The 16,646-nt window shown below is 52.2% G+C and overlaps 1 protein-coding gene across 2 annotated transcripts in view; it reads right to left on the bottom strand.

The window, feature by feature from the left end:
• Positions 1-16,646, bottom strand: part of LOC144176064 (WD repeat and HMG-box DNA-binding protein 1-like) — a 387,207-nt gene that overhangs the window by 135,148 nt on the left and 235,413 nt on the right. The gene's annotated exons all lie outside the window — the stretch shown is intronic.

Raw genomic sequence — 16,646 nt, 5'->3', positions numbered from 1 at the left:
ACCGCGAGAAATTATGAGGCTTTGGGAGTGAAATTGATTGAAACGGAGGAAAAGAAACTTCGGTGCGGCCCCTTTTCGGGGGCTGATCAGGTTTGGGGGGGGGGGGGTTTAGAAAATGCCATATATCATAGTATAGAAGCAGGAAACGGGGGCACTTTCTTCTTTGACTTTACCCTGATGGTCAAAGAGGTCCCGGAGCTCCCTGCCTGGTGAACAGACAGGGAGCCCATCCGCCGGATTGACCTGGGCTCCGACGGCCACAGTTTGAAGTTTCTACCCTTCACCTTAAAACCCATTACCACGGTCGGTTACAGCGTGAGTGTGGGGGCTCAGGGTCCGCGGTGTCGCCAACACCGTCACCAAGATTACTCAAGGTGCCCCGTGCGGGGGGGGGGGGGCGACAATTCCCGGGACTATGAGCGTTCCCCGATTTAAACAAGGGAACCACCTTTCCCACCTTCCAGTCCTCTGGAAGAACACCTTCTTCTAATGACTGCTCGAAAAGACTCGACAGTATAATTGAGAAATAAACGTCAGTGTTTTTCAAAAATTTAGATGAAACACCATCGACGCCTGGTGACGACGAAATTTTAAAATTTTGGATCAACTTGCGTATGCCGGCCCACTCAACGTGTACAGAATTCATCACAATGAAGTCGCGAGCTTGAACGCCTGGAAGGACGGTCGGAGTAGTGCTCATAAAGAATGAAGGAAATGCATGGTTAAGGGCGATACAAACGTGCTCACTGGAAATTACTTCGTCCGTGTCCGTGGTAAGTTCAATCTGTTTCTTATCGCCCCGTTTACGGCCTGCCAAAATTTGTGGGGATTGTTTTGCAGAATTGACGGTAGCGTGTGCTGAAAAAAGGACTCCTTTGGCGCGGATAAAGTCCGCCCGTATTCATCGGCTACATTTTTGTAAACCTCCCATCTTTCAGATGAATTATTACGCTTGGCTTGACGGAAAACACGCTTTTTTTGTTGGACAAGCGTTTCAATGTTGGCGTAAACCACGGTGATTGACAGTTACTTGCAATTTCGCGCAGTGGTATGTATTTGCTAACCAGTTCAGCAACTTTATTTTTAAACAGCATCCAGTTATCGTTGGGAGATCTTTGCGGAAAGTCTTCTAGAAAAACGGAAGTGAAATGATCTTCAATTCCATAGAAAATCAAGTTCTCACGGCGAGACCTATCGTCGTAGTCATCTAGAAGCACTTGTAGTGAAGCGTGTCCACTTCGAACGGCGGTGGCTACCATTTCCTGCACATGAGGGCCATCTTGAAATTCCTGAAACGAGTCGACTCGTTTTTCTAGATCTGTTAACCGAGTTGTCAAATCTAACACTTTGGACTCAAGTAACCTTTGGTTTTCTTTCACTTCGTCTATGGATTTAATGAGCGTGTCATGTCGTTGGTCAAGGTGTTTTGTTAAATCTTGAATAGCCGGAAGAACGCCACTGTTCTGTTTGCTAGTGTCTTGTTTCGGGGGACTAGGGTTGAGCTCAACGTCTCCGCCTACCAACAACATTTTAGTAACAAAAACGCACTCCCCAGCGGTGCAGGCAAGAACACTTGGGCATGGGATGGGCATGGAATGAAGCGGGTGCGAGAGGCCCAGAACAAGGCGTGGGGTATCCTTCGTCGGTACCCCACGTCAGGTAACCTTGTATTGCTCAAAAGGGCCAAGGCGATGGTAAAACACGGCCGCTCGATGGGAACTAGGTCCGGCATGCCCATTCACGCGCTGCCAATGGGCAGGCGCGTGACCGTGGAGTTGTCAGTTGCCAACGCTACTTTCGGCGGGGGCGCCACACATCGGTGACGGCTCACGTGGCCCTAGCTTCGGGGTGCCTACGGAATATCGACGATTATTGTTCCGTTAAACGTTGTTCAATCGCGTTCCACCGCACGAATCTGGAAAATAATAACACCACAATTTACGGCAAAGATATGTCTTCATTTTCTAAGAACTTCATTTGTTTGATGACGGTAATTCTTATTCGCGGTGTAAAAAGATGAGTGCGATGCGGCTGCTCCCGCAATCCAGTTCCCTCGATGTTCGGGATTATGACTGGTCAACATGTTACAATGCTAATGGTTTAACACTGCAGCCCATTGGTGCTGGAAAATAAAACTCCATTACTGCTGCCATTCACCATGATAATTGAAGGAGAATTTTAAAAAGGCCGTCTAACAATTTTAAAACGGCCAGGGCTCTCTCATGTTTGAATTCTGGCACGGTAATTTCACTCCAAACCACATGCCGAATCTTTCGTCTTTTCACTCCACATGCCGAAAAATTGTAGGAGGTCACATTTCTTAGTTAACCGATTATTTACTCGTTAAACAGGGACGTAAAACGCATGCGCTGCGTACCTGATTGGTTTGCGTGAGAGAAACACCTGTGTACTATCGGTAATGTGTTTGTGATTTGCTTTCTTCTTTCGGTATTTCGTTTGAATCGTTGTTTGATTTCGCCTGCGCGGTCGAGTTTTCCGTATGTGTCAAATTTGATGTGTGAAGTCTGATAGGCCGCTTGGGTGGATATTATTATATTTATTTAAAACTGCTTGGCAGTGAGAACTTGTGTATTTTTGCGTGATTTTATGTTCTAGCATTTACGATGCTGGTCATTTTTCATTGTGACCAGCACAAAATTAGCTCAGCTTCCAGTTTTAATAATCTGTACATGTTAACTTCAGGAGCGTGAAATCGAAATTAACGCGGGCAAAGCAACACGGTAGGAAGGAATGCAGCATCGCGCGTCGGCGACGAGCGAGGGCATTGGAAGCGAAGTTTACGGTCGCCACTTGTACTGGCGGCTGCTCGCGGTGGGATGCCACGTATCCCTGCAGACTCTGGTTCGGGTGCGAAACGCAGCAGCGGCGGGAGTGTTGCTGTGAAGTGAAGTGAGGTGAAGTGAAGTGAAGTGAAGTGAGCGCTTTGAGCTTTTCGTTTCGGAGACTTCCGCGCACTGCGCGTGTAATATAGCGTACTAGTGTGCTCCTGGCCTTATAATGCCCAAAACTGCTGCGTGCCGCACTGCAAGTCGAATTCTTCGGAAACACCGGACGTCTGCTACCACAAGTTTTCCGCCGAAGAGTGACTCAAAGATGCCTGGCTGCACATCACCTCCCGTCAAGGGATCGACAAGGGCAGCCAATGGAAGCCAAGCTTCAGATCGGTCGTTTGCTCGCTGTACTTCAAAGAGGATGACTACACGATGGATTGAAGCGCAAGTTGTTGCTGACAACAGCTGTGTCGACAAGAATTCCGTCGTACACAAAGTACATGCAGCCGGGAAGCCCAGAAAGGAGGAGGTCACTTGTTAATTTGGCCGTTGCTCGGGGCGTGTGCGTCGGCAGGTCAAGTACGCAATCAAGGGCAAGTAAGCGCAATGGTCGCAGAAAATGCAACGATTGAACGTTGAATTCTGGGCCTAACTGGGAATGAAGAAAGAGATAAACCGCACACACCGACAGAGGCAGAGCCAATCCTGTACGCCCTCACGCACATGCAATCATGCGGCCAACGTAATTTTGAGCCTAGAGAATGCCGAACTTCGTTCGATCTGACAGGCTTTTTCGATAACACCAGAAATGCCCGCCGCCTTAACATGAAAGAAAACAGGCTAAACGAAAAACTACAAAAACTGCAAGAACGCTGCGACGAATTCCGCGAACAAGTGAAGACGTATTCGAGGAGTATCACGCTGTACAGGCAGTTCGACACAGCGGACAGATTTGTAAGCTCATTTCAAACACCGTATTCCCACACCTCGCAGACTGTTCCCTGATGTGGTGCGCCAGCAACAGGGGCCCGTACCACTGTCAAGAGTGGTGCGAAATGTTATTGAAAAAGCTATTGAGGCCGCTTCTGGCCAACTGGGATGGCGACGTTAATAGCTCTTTGGAGAACCTACTGAAGCTTTCACGAAAGCGTTTCTCGCCAAAGGTTTTCCGTTCGTAAAGCTTATTGCCGGTGAACCGTAGGCGAAGAGAATTTATGTATTTTGTGAGAAACCCAATAAGTCCCCTTATAAATGTTGTATTATATTTACCTTTTTATGTCCCAGCGATTTAATGCAGTTTAATTTAACTTCAAACTGTATATTACGTTGTGCAACTAGTGCAAATCAAATAACGACTGCCGGTGTTTTACACCATTCCAACTGCATCCTGTACACATTTCCGTGTTTTGTTTCCCATGTAAATAGTCTTGTTGTTGCAAGAAATTAGTTCATAGTTGCGTTCGCTCTGTCCACTTCGTTCGTGTGTCCTCCATAATTTTGTGTACCCTGTAACTAGGGTTCTGCGTTTTCGGAGTTTATTTTTGACCAAATTCGGAGGGCGTTTTTCGGAGTTTATTTATTTTTGCAGCGTCCTTTCAGAGTACACGGGATTCGGAGTTTTTCGGATTATTAGGGTCGCAGAGTATTGATCTTTAAGAAATGCCATGTACAATATTAAAAGAAATCAAACAGCAGAGTCATTTTTATTGCAGAGTCAATATTTGCAACATTCGTGGTGACATCTATTTACAACTTGTACTATAGGCAGGCATATTTTCCAATGTTAGTGTCTGTCACCACAGCACGCTCCTTCCGACTGACCACTGGAAACATTGAGAATGCTCTTTCGACATTCGCACTAGATATGGGTAGACCCAGCAAATCTAGTGTGCAACGTGAAAGGGTGGACCAATCTCATGCATCCATCCGCCAAAACTGTAGCGGCTCCACAATTTCCTTCACAACGTAACCTGATACGCCAGGAACTCTCTTTCTAGCTGGGTAATATCACGCTCTCGCTGCACGACCACTGTGAACATGTGCTTGCAGATCTAGAACACGTTCTGCCTAGTTCTGCCTTCACGTTCGGGTTGACGATCTGCACCCAATACCAAAACGAATCGCTGGTGTATTGCAAGTCGTCAGCAATATTTCGTTGGACCGTCTGGCTCCACTTCTCGGCCACAGCACCGTAGTACTCAAGGAAGCTGTTAACAGCGTACAAGCGCTTCTCCTCGTCAGCAATGTCGAGCATGCAGTCGACTTCCCCGCCAAAACTTGTCACTGAGGCGTTGGTCCATTGGCTTAACAGTACCTTCAGGCACACAGCAAGTAGGGAATAGACCTCATGTACCAATGTAGCTTCTTTATTGATTATTGATTCAGATTCAGCTTGATTATTGGGAGCACTTGGTTCGTGTTTTTTTAAGAATCTGAGCTTAACAAGCAGGTCATGCAAATAAAAGAATCTAATATAGGACACGAATATCGAGCATATTCAAATAAGATTGGGAATGTAGGCCACATTTTGATAAGACCAGCATCGTAGGCCGACACGAGGATCAGCTAACAAGAGAAATCATCGAATCCTACCAGATTGCTTCATTGAAAGACACATGCGCTAGCACAGCTTCCATAACACTGACAAAGACACAACTAAAATTCTTATCCAATCACTAGTTTTTGCCTTCCTAAAATGCCTTTTTAAGCGGGTGTTTGAACTGTCATCCTCCCATTTTTTTAGTTTTTATTGTATTTGCTTGTGCTCCTCCCCTTTCCTTCTTATCTTGCGTTCGCAGTTTACCGTTCTGTATAAAATCTGGCGTCACAGTGCAAATAAACGAGTTGATAGCAGCGCTGTGTCCCGTCCACTTCGTCCGTCCTTGTTCCTCTGCCCTTACTCAAAAGTTCAATCTTTAGTGAAGTGTGGTCAGAGTACGGCGAATGAAATTCTAGGAAAATAACATATCAGGGAAAAAAGCCCGAAGTGGAGTGGCATGGTAGGTGAGAAGTGTTTGACCTTGGTTCGATTATTGTTGTGGGGAGAGATCTGGTTTTTCATAATAAAGGTCCGAAGCGACTCCCTCTGTGAAGCTGTGGAACGTAAGTGGAACTAAAAAAAGTGGAAACATGGAATTTGTGTTTGAGGTGTTTCAAGTGAGGGATAAATGGGAGTTTACTGTCGAATATTAATTCCAAAAACTTCTGTTCCTCTCTGACAGGGATTACTACACCATTAATAGAGATATCAGGGTCCACATGAATTCCGCGTACCGGGAGAACACAACACAAGTACTTTTTCGAAGGGTCCGAAGCGACTCCCTCTGTGAAGCTGTGGAACGTAAGTGGAACTAACAAAAGTGGAAACATGAAAATAGAACAGGAAACGTTTTTCGAGGATGCTAGGAAAAGATAAAGGGTAGTCTTGTTTTCACAAGCGGCGGTCCCTGAATTCGAAGTTTTTCGGATAAATCCGAATTCGCAAAATTTTTGCAGGGCAGTGTTTTTCGGATTTTATCGGATTTATCCGAAAACGCAGAACCCTCATCATCACCAGCCTATCTACGCCCACTGCAGGGCAAAGGCCTCTCCCATTATTCTCCAATTACCTCGGCACAGCATGAAATGTTTATGTGATTTTTACGTACGCGCAAGTTATAAGCTGTTACGTAATAAACAGAAATGCGGTTGCTCAGGCTAGCTTGACACGCCAAATATTATTCCTGAAAGCCTTGGGAAAGTCTTTAGAAACAAATCGGCCTATTGCGCTCGACGTTAGCAATGCGCCACCTGCTAACGTCGCCTTCGGTGCGCTAAAAGGAAAACAAATGCACCGCTGTGCCTACTTCGGAAATACTAGTTATTCAGTGACGCCTGTGTCATGAGTTTCCGCCTCACGTGTCACCGCATATTATTATAAATTATGAAAATGCTCACTTCGGCTGCCGGTGCACTCATGAACAACTCGCACCGCATTAAAACCGTGACCGCGGCCGGCAGCCGCTGCTCTTCTTTCACCGATGATTAGCGCCACGACTGACGCTGCGTCGGAAAGGGAAACTAATGCCGTCACCGGTGGAGAGGCGCGTTCGGCAGGCCGGACCTGGTTTCCATCGAGTGGCCGTGGGAAAACGTGTCCTCCGTGAGGCAAAGCGAGGTAGTTGGCGCTCATTCATAACATCTAGAAACGCATACACAGACGCTCACAAAGTCTGGACATGAATACGCAAACAAAAGGACAACCGACACACAGCCTGCCCCTGGTCAGCACAAGAGGGGACCCACTGGAAGACCAGGCTCACACGCTCGCACACTTCCAACACGTGTCCAATTCAGACCATTACACTAACACTTTCATGTAACACAAAACAACTGCAGACAAAAAGCCCTTAGACAAAGACAAATCAAAAACTTCTTACAAGTCTGAATTCACACTCCAAGAGTTGAGGGCTGCCCTGAGCACGTGCAAACCTTCAGCTCCAGGCGAAGGTATGAGAACATATACCATCATACCACACGTACACCCAGACACTCTTGAGACACTCCTACACCTATACAAGAAAATACGGCTTTCGGGGCAGCTTTCAAGGTATTGAAGGGAGGCCATTGTAGTGGCTTTAGTGAAGGAAGAAAAGGACCCTTCCTCTCCGGCTAGCTATCGACCCATTGCCCTGACCAGCTGCCTGTGCAAGCTTATCGAGAAGATGATAACAGGAAACTCATGTACTTCTGAATGGTCTTCTCGATTTAATTGATTGATTGTAGGGTTTAACGCGCCGACGCTACACAGGCGATGAGGCGCGCCGTAGTGGAGGGTTCCGGATTAATTTTGACCACCTGGGGATCTTTAACGTGCGCCGAAATCTCGTACATACGGGCGTTTTTGCTTTTCGCCTCCATCAGAAAAGCGGCCGCCGCGGCCGGGAATCGAACCCGCGACCTCGTGCCCAATAGCTCAACGCCTTAGCCACTGAGCCACCGCGGCGGGTATCTTAATGGTCTTCTAGAGAGCTGCCACGCTGGCTTCAGGGCGGGGAGATCCACGAACTATCAACTGGTTGCGTTGGAATCATATATAAAAGATGCCTTCGTTCACAAACAGTTCTTTCTTACGGTGTTTTTTGACATACAGAAGGCCTATGACACCGCATTGCGTTATGGCATACTTAGTCACCTCGTCGTTCAGTGTCTCGGGTAACATGTTAAGTACCCTTATTAGTTACTTGTCGGAGAGAACCTTTCGCGTGACAGTCGGTAGTGCACTCTCAGAGGTTCATGTGCAATAAAATGGGATGCCGCAAGGAGAAGTGTTGAGCTGCACTCTTTTCATAATTAAGATGAACTCTCTTGCGAAGGCATTGCCACCTACAATCTCTTATCCCACGTATGTAGATGACGTCCAGATATCCTTTAAATTATGTAATTTGTCAACCTGCGAACGTCAAGTCCCGCTGGGTGTCAAAAAACCTGCCGGCTTGGCAAACAAGAATGGTATTAGACTGAATCCTGCAAAAGCTCTTGCGTTGTGTTCTCAAGGAAGCGTGGGGTTCATCCGGACCCAAACATTACTCTGGTCTGTCGGTTCCTGTGAACAAGGAGCACAGGAATTTAGGGGTTGTTTGTGATTACAAACTCACATTCATTCCTCAAATCAAGCAACTCATGCTTAATTGTCTCAAAACAATGAATATCTTTAAAAGTCCTATGACACAAATGCTATGGTGCCCACAAAGAACTGTCGCTACGCCTGTATACGTCTTTGGTTGCGTCTCGTTTGGACTATGGCAGTGTGGTGTTTCGACCGGCGACAAAAACAGCATTAAGAATGCTCGACTCGGTGCTACACTTGGGGCTTCGCCTTGCGTGCGGTGCTTTCCGCACTGGCCCCGTCCAAAGTTTGTATGCTCAGTGTAACAAGTCGTGTCTTGAGGACCAACGAACGTACATATGGACCTGCTCTACGCTTTTAAAATTTCATCGCTGAATAACCATTCTATGAAACCTGTTTTTAATGATACATCCGCAACTCCACTGTTTGTAAATCGCCCCCCTGTTTCTCTGCCGTTCTCACTTAGGGTGAGACAGCAAGCTTCGGGTTTCAACATCTCCTTTGGTGCAGGAGATGCGTGGCAGTGACGTTAAGGCTGAGTGCGGGTGGTGCAGACATTACAGTGTGCAGTGTGTACGTGCGCCCTGGTCAGCGCTGGGACACGTGCCTCCTGGATCGGCTGGTGTCCCTGTGCGCAGCCCGCCATCTCCTCTGTGGTGACTTCAACGCACACCACACTGCGTGGGGAGATGGCCGGATGGACGCTCGCGGTGAACACCTGTGGGACGCCATGCTGCGCCTCAACCTGTCTGCGCTGAACACTGGTGAGAGCACCTTCCGCCGTGGCAACTCCGCAGCCACCGCCATTGATCTCACCCTAGCGTCAGCCGGAGTTGAGGCCACCTGGAGGAGGGAGCCCAGCACGTGGGGCTCCGACCACTACCCACTGCACATCGCACCACCCGACAGGACAGCCAAGCGAGCCGCACTGCACCTCGTCACCCACTGGGACCGGTTCCGGCGCTGCCTCGCCGAGCAGGACCTGGGGGAAGGAGCCGAGCTGTTCCGGGGCCTGGTTTGCTGCTCCAGGCAATCCACACAGAGCTGCACAGTAGCCGAGGGGGCCACCACGCCGGACCTGAAGCTGCTGCAGCTGCGGGCGGTGCGCAACCGCGCGGAGAGGAAGGCTCAGCGCTCGGGGGAGCGGGCGGACTGGACGGCGTACCGGCGAGTGGATGCGGTGTGCCGCCGTCACGCCAACCGCCTGAGCCGGCAGCGCTGGGCCGAGCTTTGCGTCAGCTCGGAGGCCGACCCACGCTGCCGCCGCCTCTGGGGCATCTTCAACTCCATCCTGAAACCCCAGAGAAACCGCAACCCCCTGGCTGCCATGGCCATCCGCATGCAGGCCAGCTTTGCGGAGTTGGCCGACCTCTTCGCTGCACAATTTCTGCCGCCACACCAGGCGGATTCAGGGCCCGCTGCTGCTGTTGCTGGGACGGGGGAGGTGCACCACCCCCTCAACAACGCCCCCATCACAGAGACTGAGCTCCGCAGTGCCCTCCGCAGCTGCAAGCGTAAGTCGGCGCCAGGAGCAGACGGCCTCACCTACCAGATGACGCGCAATCTGGATGGGGTGGGGTTCGGCCGACTCCTGGCCGCCTACAACGTCATATGGGACACGGGCCAACTGCCACCTGAGTGGCTGCTGGCCATCTTGCGGCCCATACCAAAGCCAGGCAAGGGCCTTGTGGCAGTCACGGCGTACCGGCCTGTGGCCCTCACATCCTGCGGCTGCAAGCTGCTCGAACGGGTGGCACTGCGAGGATGGGGCCATCGCTGCGGCTGAAGAGGCCATCCCCGAGCAGCTGACGGGCTTCCGGAGGCACCGAGCAGCCACCGACTCCATCGCCGACGTCGTGGCGGCCCTTGAACACGCCAGGGCCACCAAGCAGGTGGCGGCCCTGGTGCTGCTGGACGTGAAGGGCGCCTTCGACAACCTGCAGCGTCATGCCATCTCCCTGGCCATGGAGGAGACTGGCATTGCGGGCAAGCTGCGGGGCTTCGTCGAGGCGTTCCTGACGGGCCGCACAGTGCAGGTGCAGGTGGGGGACACCCTGTCGGCTCCCCGGCCGGTGAACGTGGGCACCCCACAGGGCTCCGTCATCAGCCCCTGCCTCTTCAACCTGGTGATGGCAGCCCTGCCAGGCTGCCTGCCCAGAGGAGGGGGCCACCAAGTGTACATCTCGGTGTACGCTAAAGACATCGCCCTGTGGGTGCTGGGGCCCAACAGTCAGGGCCGAGCCATTGTGCAGCACCTGCAGGCGGCCATGGACGCAGTCCGTGCCAAGCTGGCGGGCGTCGGCCTACAGCTGTCGGCGACAAAGACCGACGCCATGCTGGTGCATCCTGACGCCGCCGCCCGTGGGTGGACCCGGAGCCTGACCATCGACGGCGAGGAGCTCCAGTGGAGGACCAGGGTGCGGTACCTGGGGCTCACCCTGGACCACCGACTGAACCTCCGGCAGGCGGCCAAGGAGCTCCGAGCCAGGGCGCAGCTGGCCACCACAGCAGTGCGCAAGGTGGTGGCCCGGGACAGCAGCTGCTCGCAGCGGACGGCCCTCCGGCTGTACAGTGCCTCGGCGGTGGGTCTCCTTATGTACGCGCTCCCACTGGTGACCCTGCGGAAACCCACCTGGTGGCAGCTGGAGGGAGATCACCGCAAGGGGGTCCGCGCTTGCCTCGGCCTGCCCCAGAGCTCGCCGTGCGAGAAGACGCTGGTCGAGGGGCAGGGCGTGGACCCTAGATATGACAGCTGACTTGCGGGCACTTGGCCAGATTGACCGGCTGAGACGAGCCGAGGGGGGCGGTCCGCTGCTGCGGCGGCTGAAGAGCCACCACCACTCGCGCATGGGGCGCATTCTGATGCTCTACGAGGAGGTGGTGGGCCCTGTGGACGCGGGACCTCGTGGCCCCGCTCCTGTTCTGGCAGCTGACTTGCGGCTGGACCTTCCGGGGCTGCACAGCGCGGCGGACACCCCACTGCGGGCAACTGCAGCTGGCCCGGGGTGTCGTCTGGGGCAACCTAGACGGCCACGCCCTAGTATACACAGATGGCTCGGTGCGGCAGCAGCAGGGGTCGGCCGCAGCGGCCGCCGTGCTGGGAGAGGCCACCCGACAGGCGCGGCTGTCCTATGCCTCTTCTTCGGCCACGGCTGAGCTGGTGGGGGTCGGACTGGGCCTGGACCTGCTGCTGGAGACGGAGCCCTTGCCCGAGCGCTGCGCCCTGCTGTGCGACTCCCGAGTGGCCCTGATGCGTCTTCAGGACGGAGACTCGCACTCCCTGTTGGTGCGTGGCATCCGGGAGAAGGCGGCACAGCTGGCGGACTGGGCCACTCAACTGTGCCTGCAGTGGGTCCCCGCCCACATTGGTCTGGATGGCAACGAGCGGGCCGCCGGGGCACACGCGCTGCCTCCGTCGGACATGGTGGCTCAGGCGGCAGCGGACGACGCCCGCCTGCTCATCCAGCGACACATCCGGACCAGGCATCCGGACCCGCGGCTGCGTGTCGGAGGGGGCCTGCCGCCTGTGCGGGCCTCACGCCTGCCTCGACGACTGCGGTCGGCCATCCTGCGCCTCCGCGTGGGGGACGTGTGGACGGCGGAGCGGAAGCACCGTCTGGGGCGGGCGACCAGCCCCGCCTGCACCCACTGCCGAGCGCCCGTGCAGTCCCTGCCGCACGTACTATACGAGTGCCCCAAGTTTGCGGCAGGGCGGGCAGAGCTGCTGGTCGTGCTTCGCGGAGCGCGGCCACTTGAGGATCTGCTTTGTGCCCCGGGCAGTGCTAGGGAGCGAGACAAAGTGCTCGAGGCCCTGGGTACATACCTGCGGGCCTCGGGGCTGCACAGCGCACTCCAGTACAACTCTGCCTAGCTGCCCAGATTGTGGTGGAGTGCTGCTGCTGAAGCAGCTTCTGTACTTGTGTGTGTGCGTGTGTGACCCCTTTTACATGTGTGCTTTGTCCTTTGTAGATTCATGTGTCTATAACTGTAGTGTTTCTCTGTAATGCTGATTTTCTCAATGTGCAACTCCTTTCTTTTTTTCTCTTATTCCCCTTTTTTCCTTTTTTTTCTCGTTTGTATTTTATATTTACCCTTATTCCCCTTTTTCCTTTTTTTTCTCTTTTGTGTTTTTTATATTTACCCTTGTGCGTGTTACATACATTGTATAATGTCAACCTTCTCCCCTATCCTTCTATTCCTATGTATTCTTTTCTCCCTATCCTCCCCCTCCCCCCTACACCAGCAGGCGTTCTGGTGTCCGCCCCCTAGGCGAGACAATTTACGCCTGTTGGTGGATCTTCCTTTTCTAAAGAACAATAAATACATACATTTTTGAACATGTACAGATCTTCTCTTACTGACGTTTTCCCAACCTGGCAGCTTCAACCTATGTGTTGTGACTTGTCTTTCGTAAATATTGATAAAACCAGGGTACCACAAGCTGCAATTTTGCAGCACTTCTTGTCCCTGCAGTATAAGAAACAATGTGTAGAGTTTCATACAGACTCATCAAAAACTAAACGACAGTGTCTTGTTCTGCTCATGGGCGAAACTTGGATGCATGCAGAACCATGAGTACATACACCACAATTTACTCAGCTAAAGGATATGGCCTCTTACTGATTTCAGAACAAAATCTTGAACCCCAAATCTCGAAGTCCATCATATATACAGATTGCTTGAGCGTTGTGCGCGCACTGGCATCACACAAGCCGTTCAAAAACAGAATTGTAAATATGCTTTTCAACACTACCATGTCTATATATGCCCAAAACATGTTCTAGTGTTGGGCTGGGTTCCAGGTCACGCTGGGGGCGCTGGCAATGAGGTTGCTGATCAGAAGGCCGCTATTGCCGCACTCAGGAACACAGTATATAACAATAATACCCCACAGTGACCTTAAGCCACAAATTCGACACCTTCGTAGCAAATAGCAAGCACAGTGGAATGAATACACAGATAACAAACTACACGTAATAAAACCACACTTGGCATGGTACACAACTGACTCACACAACAGACACACGAAAGTAGCCTTGGGTAAGGTACGAATGGGGCACACCCATGAAACGCACTCGTATCTGCTGACCGGATTTTCAAGACTCCAGTGCAGCAGGTGAGGAGAGTCCCTATCCGTAGTTCACATACTCACTCAATGCTAGGCACTTGACACCACACTAAGCCAACACTTTCCACAACTGTGCAGACAATACATCCGTTTCACCCATCATACTTTTCAGGAGACGAGCCCATGTTGTCCATCAAGGGTGTTTTAAAGACGATAGTCTTTCTTGGGCTACTTAAACCCAGAAATTTTGGTCTGTCTGTATGTCGGTCTGTCCGTCTGTCTGTCGGTGTGTAACTCGATTCAGCCACCCGGCCAAAGAAAAATGCTTACTAGGCAATAGTCTTATATACTCACACCCAAATGTAAACGTCTAAGCCCGGTTTATATTGCCGCGTGGAACTTATTAGAGAAATGAGCTAGTCGAGAAATGAGCTGGCCAGACACTGGACTTGCAAAGGGCGCAATCCCCCAAAGTGGGCATGTGCCATGGTTGTGCGGCAGCCTGGCTATCCGTCGAGGAAGAAGACGCTCTGGTGGACTAGCGTGTGCACGAGCTGAAAGACCTAGCTGCCTGTCCGAATTTGCCTTCCTAATTATCTGCCAATAGAGACACATTCCTTTACTACTTGTGAATAAGCGTTTTCCTTGCTCCGCAACATCTGTGGTGGAGGTGCTATCCAAAACGGAGCTTCGGAGCGGCCGCCGCATTCCAGAAGGAACGATGTTGGCTTCTGGAGCCTCTGGATCCGCGCCACCGTTCGTCATTATCTCCCACCCTCGCGAGCCCGGGTTCCTCACCGATGGCGTCGATGTTGAAGATTGGCTCAAGATGTACGAGCGCGTCAGTGGCCATAACAGGTTGGATCCGACAATCATGCTGGCCAACATAGGATATTACTTGAGGGGGACAACGCAAGTCTGGTATGAAACGACGAAACACGACCTGAGGAGCTGGGACGATTGCAAGTCCCGATTGATGGAACTATTTGGGCAACCAGAAGGACGTAAGCTCGCGGCGAAAAAGGAACTGGCGACGCGTGCACAAACAACCACAGAGTCCTACGTGTCTTATATCCAGGACGTGCTGTCCCTCTGCATGAAGGCTGATGCCCAGATGACAGAGGCCGACAAAGTAGGCCATGTGCTCAAAGGAATCGCGGATGACGCTTTTCACTTGCTGCTCTGCAAAGACTGCACCACCGTCAGCGCTATTATCAAAGAATGTCAGAAGTTTAGCAGGCCAAAAGCCGCCGCATCACAGCGTCGTTCACCCGACTTCCGAACCCCGCTCCGACATCTTCGTGCGAGGACCCCGTACCCTCTCGCCGACAGTCCCCGTCTGACGTTGGCCGAGATGCTCCTGAGGGTCTGACGCGCGTCATACGACGCGAGCTCGAGGCAATGGCACCAGCCTCCCTATTTCAGCACGCATCTCAGAGCAGCCACCCGTCCATCCCGCTTATACAAGCCGTCGTACGTCAGGAGATCGAAAACCTGGGCATACGCTCCTTCTGCGCTGTGGACCATCCTGGCCGCCACGAGACCCCTTTCCGAACAGCAAGCCGAAATACTTATCGCACGTCCAATTACAGGAATCCAGCCGAATGGAGGACGCGGGACGACAGGCCGATCTGCTTCAACTGCCATAGGGCTGGCCATGTTGCTAGATACTGCCAAAGCCGTTCTCTTCGGACTACCCGCCGCCCCTACCCGGATTTCCAGTACGCTAGCGACGCCCCCGTTCGTTCTCGCCTCGACGCCAGCCACACGATGCCGCCCGAATTTCGCCCTCTCGCATCGACCGCTCACCGTCCCCGCAGCGTCGCCAATCGCGCTCCCCGCCGTTTCGCCGCTCGTCCGCTCCGACCCCTTACGCCACTCCGCCGGAAAACTAAGAGATGCAGCGCCTGGAGGTGACGCTGCATTGACGATCAGGCCCCAAAATCCTCTACTCCCGTTACCTGCAGGGGAATAATTTACTCGACGTTTATGTAGATGGCGTCCCTGTACGTGCCCGTATTGACACTGGAGCCCCAATTTCTGTAATGAACACTAATCTCCGCCGCCAACTTCGAAAAGTCCTCACACCTGCCCCAACCAGTGTCATACGTTTTGCCGACGGACGCACGCCGGTCGTCTCTGGGCTGTGCACTGCTCACGTAGAAATTTCCGGCCACCAAATCCCCGTCCAGTTCACTGTCCTTGAAAAGTGCCCCCACGCCGTTATACTTGGTCTCGACGTTCTGTCAGAACATGCTGCCCTCATAGACAGCTCCTCCGGTGTCCTCCGTTTAGAGCTGCCTCTTTTGTCAACAGCAGGCGACGAACCAGGGCCACGTTTTTATTGCGAAAGAAGCGTTCGTCTGCCGGCAAAAACCGTGACATTGGTGCCCTTGTCATCGCGGCCGGCCGTGCCCAATGATCACTACGTCGTTCCGCCGATACGCTCAGTGCTACTCGAGCGCGACGTCACTCTTCCCCACACCGTAGTGATAATTACTGATAATGTGATCAGCCTCCCTTTTGTGCACTTTGGCCTGTCAACGCAAGTGCTGCACCAGGGTATTTCGCTTGCAACCCTTTGCCCTTTGGACGGTGATCAATTTTCCCTTCTATCGGCGGACGCACCATCGAGCCCTTTCACCGAGACCCCTGCGGAGCCTAGGCAGGAAGACGCGCTCGTGGACATAATTGCCTCGGGACTTCCAGCAGCCGAAGCTGAAGGGCTCTACCGCCTTTTGGACTCCTATAAAGACATATTTGACTTGGGTGACCGCCCGTTGGGCCAGGCTTCTGCTGTCAAGCACCGGATAAACACTGGTGATGCAAACCCAATCCGCAGGCGGCCGTACCGTGTGTCGCAGGCTGAACGGCTCGTGATAGAGCAGGAAGTCGACAAGATGCTCGACAAAGACATCATAGAGCCTTCGTACAGCCCGTGGACATCTCCCGTCGTACTCGTAAAAAAGAAGGATGGCACCTAGAGGTTTTGCGTTGATTACCGACACCTAAACAAGATAACAAAGAAAGACGTTTACCCTCTACCGCGCATTGACCATGCCCTTGATTGTCTCCATGGAGCCAAATATTTTTCATCAATAGACCTACGATCAGGCTACTGGCAAATTTCAGTGGACAAAAAAGATCGCGAGAAGACCGCTTTTGTGACACCCGACGG

This window comes from Haemaphysalis longicornis, unplaced genomic scaffold (assembly GCF_048455015.1).
Source record: "Haemaphysalis longicornis isolate Haplotype H1 unplaced genomic scaffold, Haemaphysalis longicornis Haplotype H1 scaffold_3, whole genome shotgun sequence".
Classification (NCBI taxonomy): Eukaryota; Metazoa; Arthropoda; class Arachnida; order Ixodida; family Ixodidae; genus Haemaphysalis; species Haemaphysalis longicornis.
Note: the sequence above shows the minus strand (reverse complement) of the source record. Positions and strands in the feature narration are given on the sequence as shown.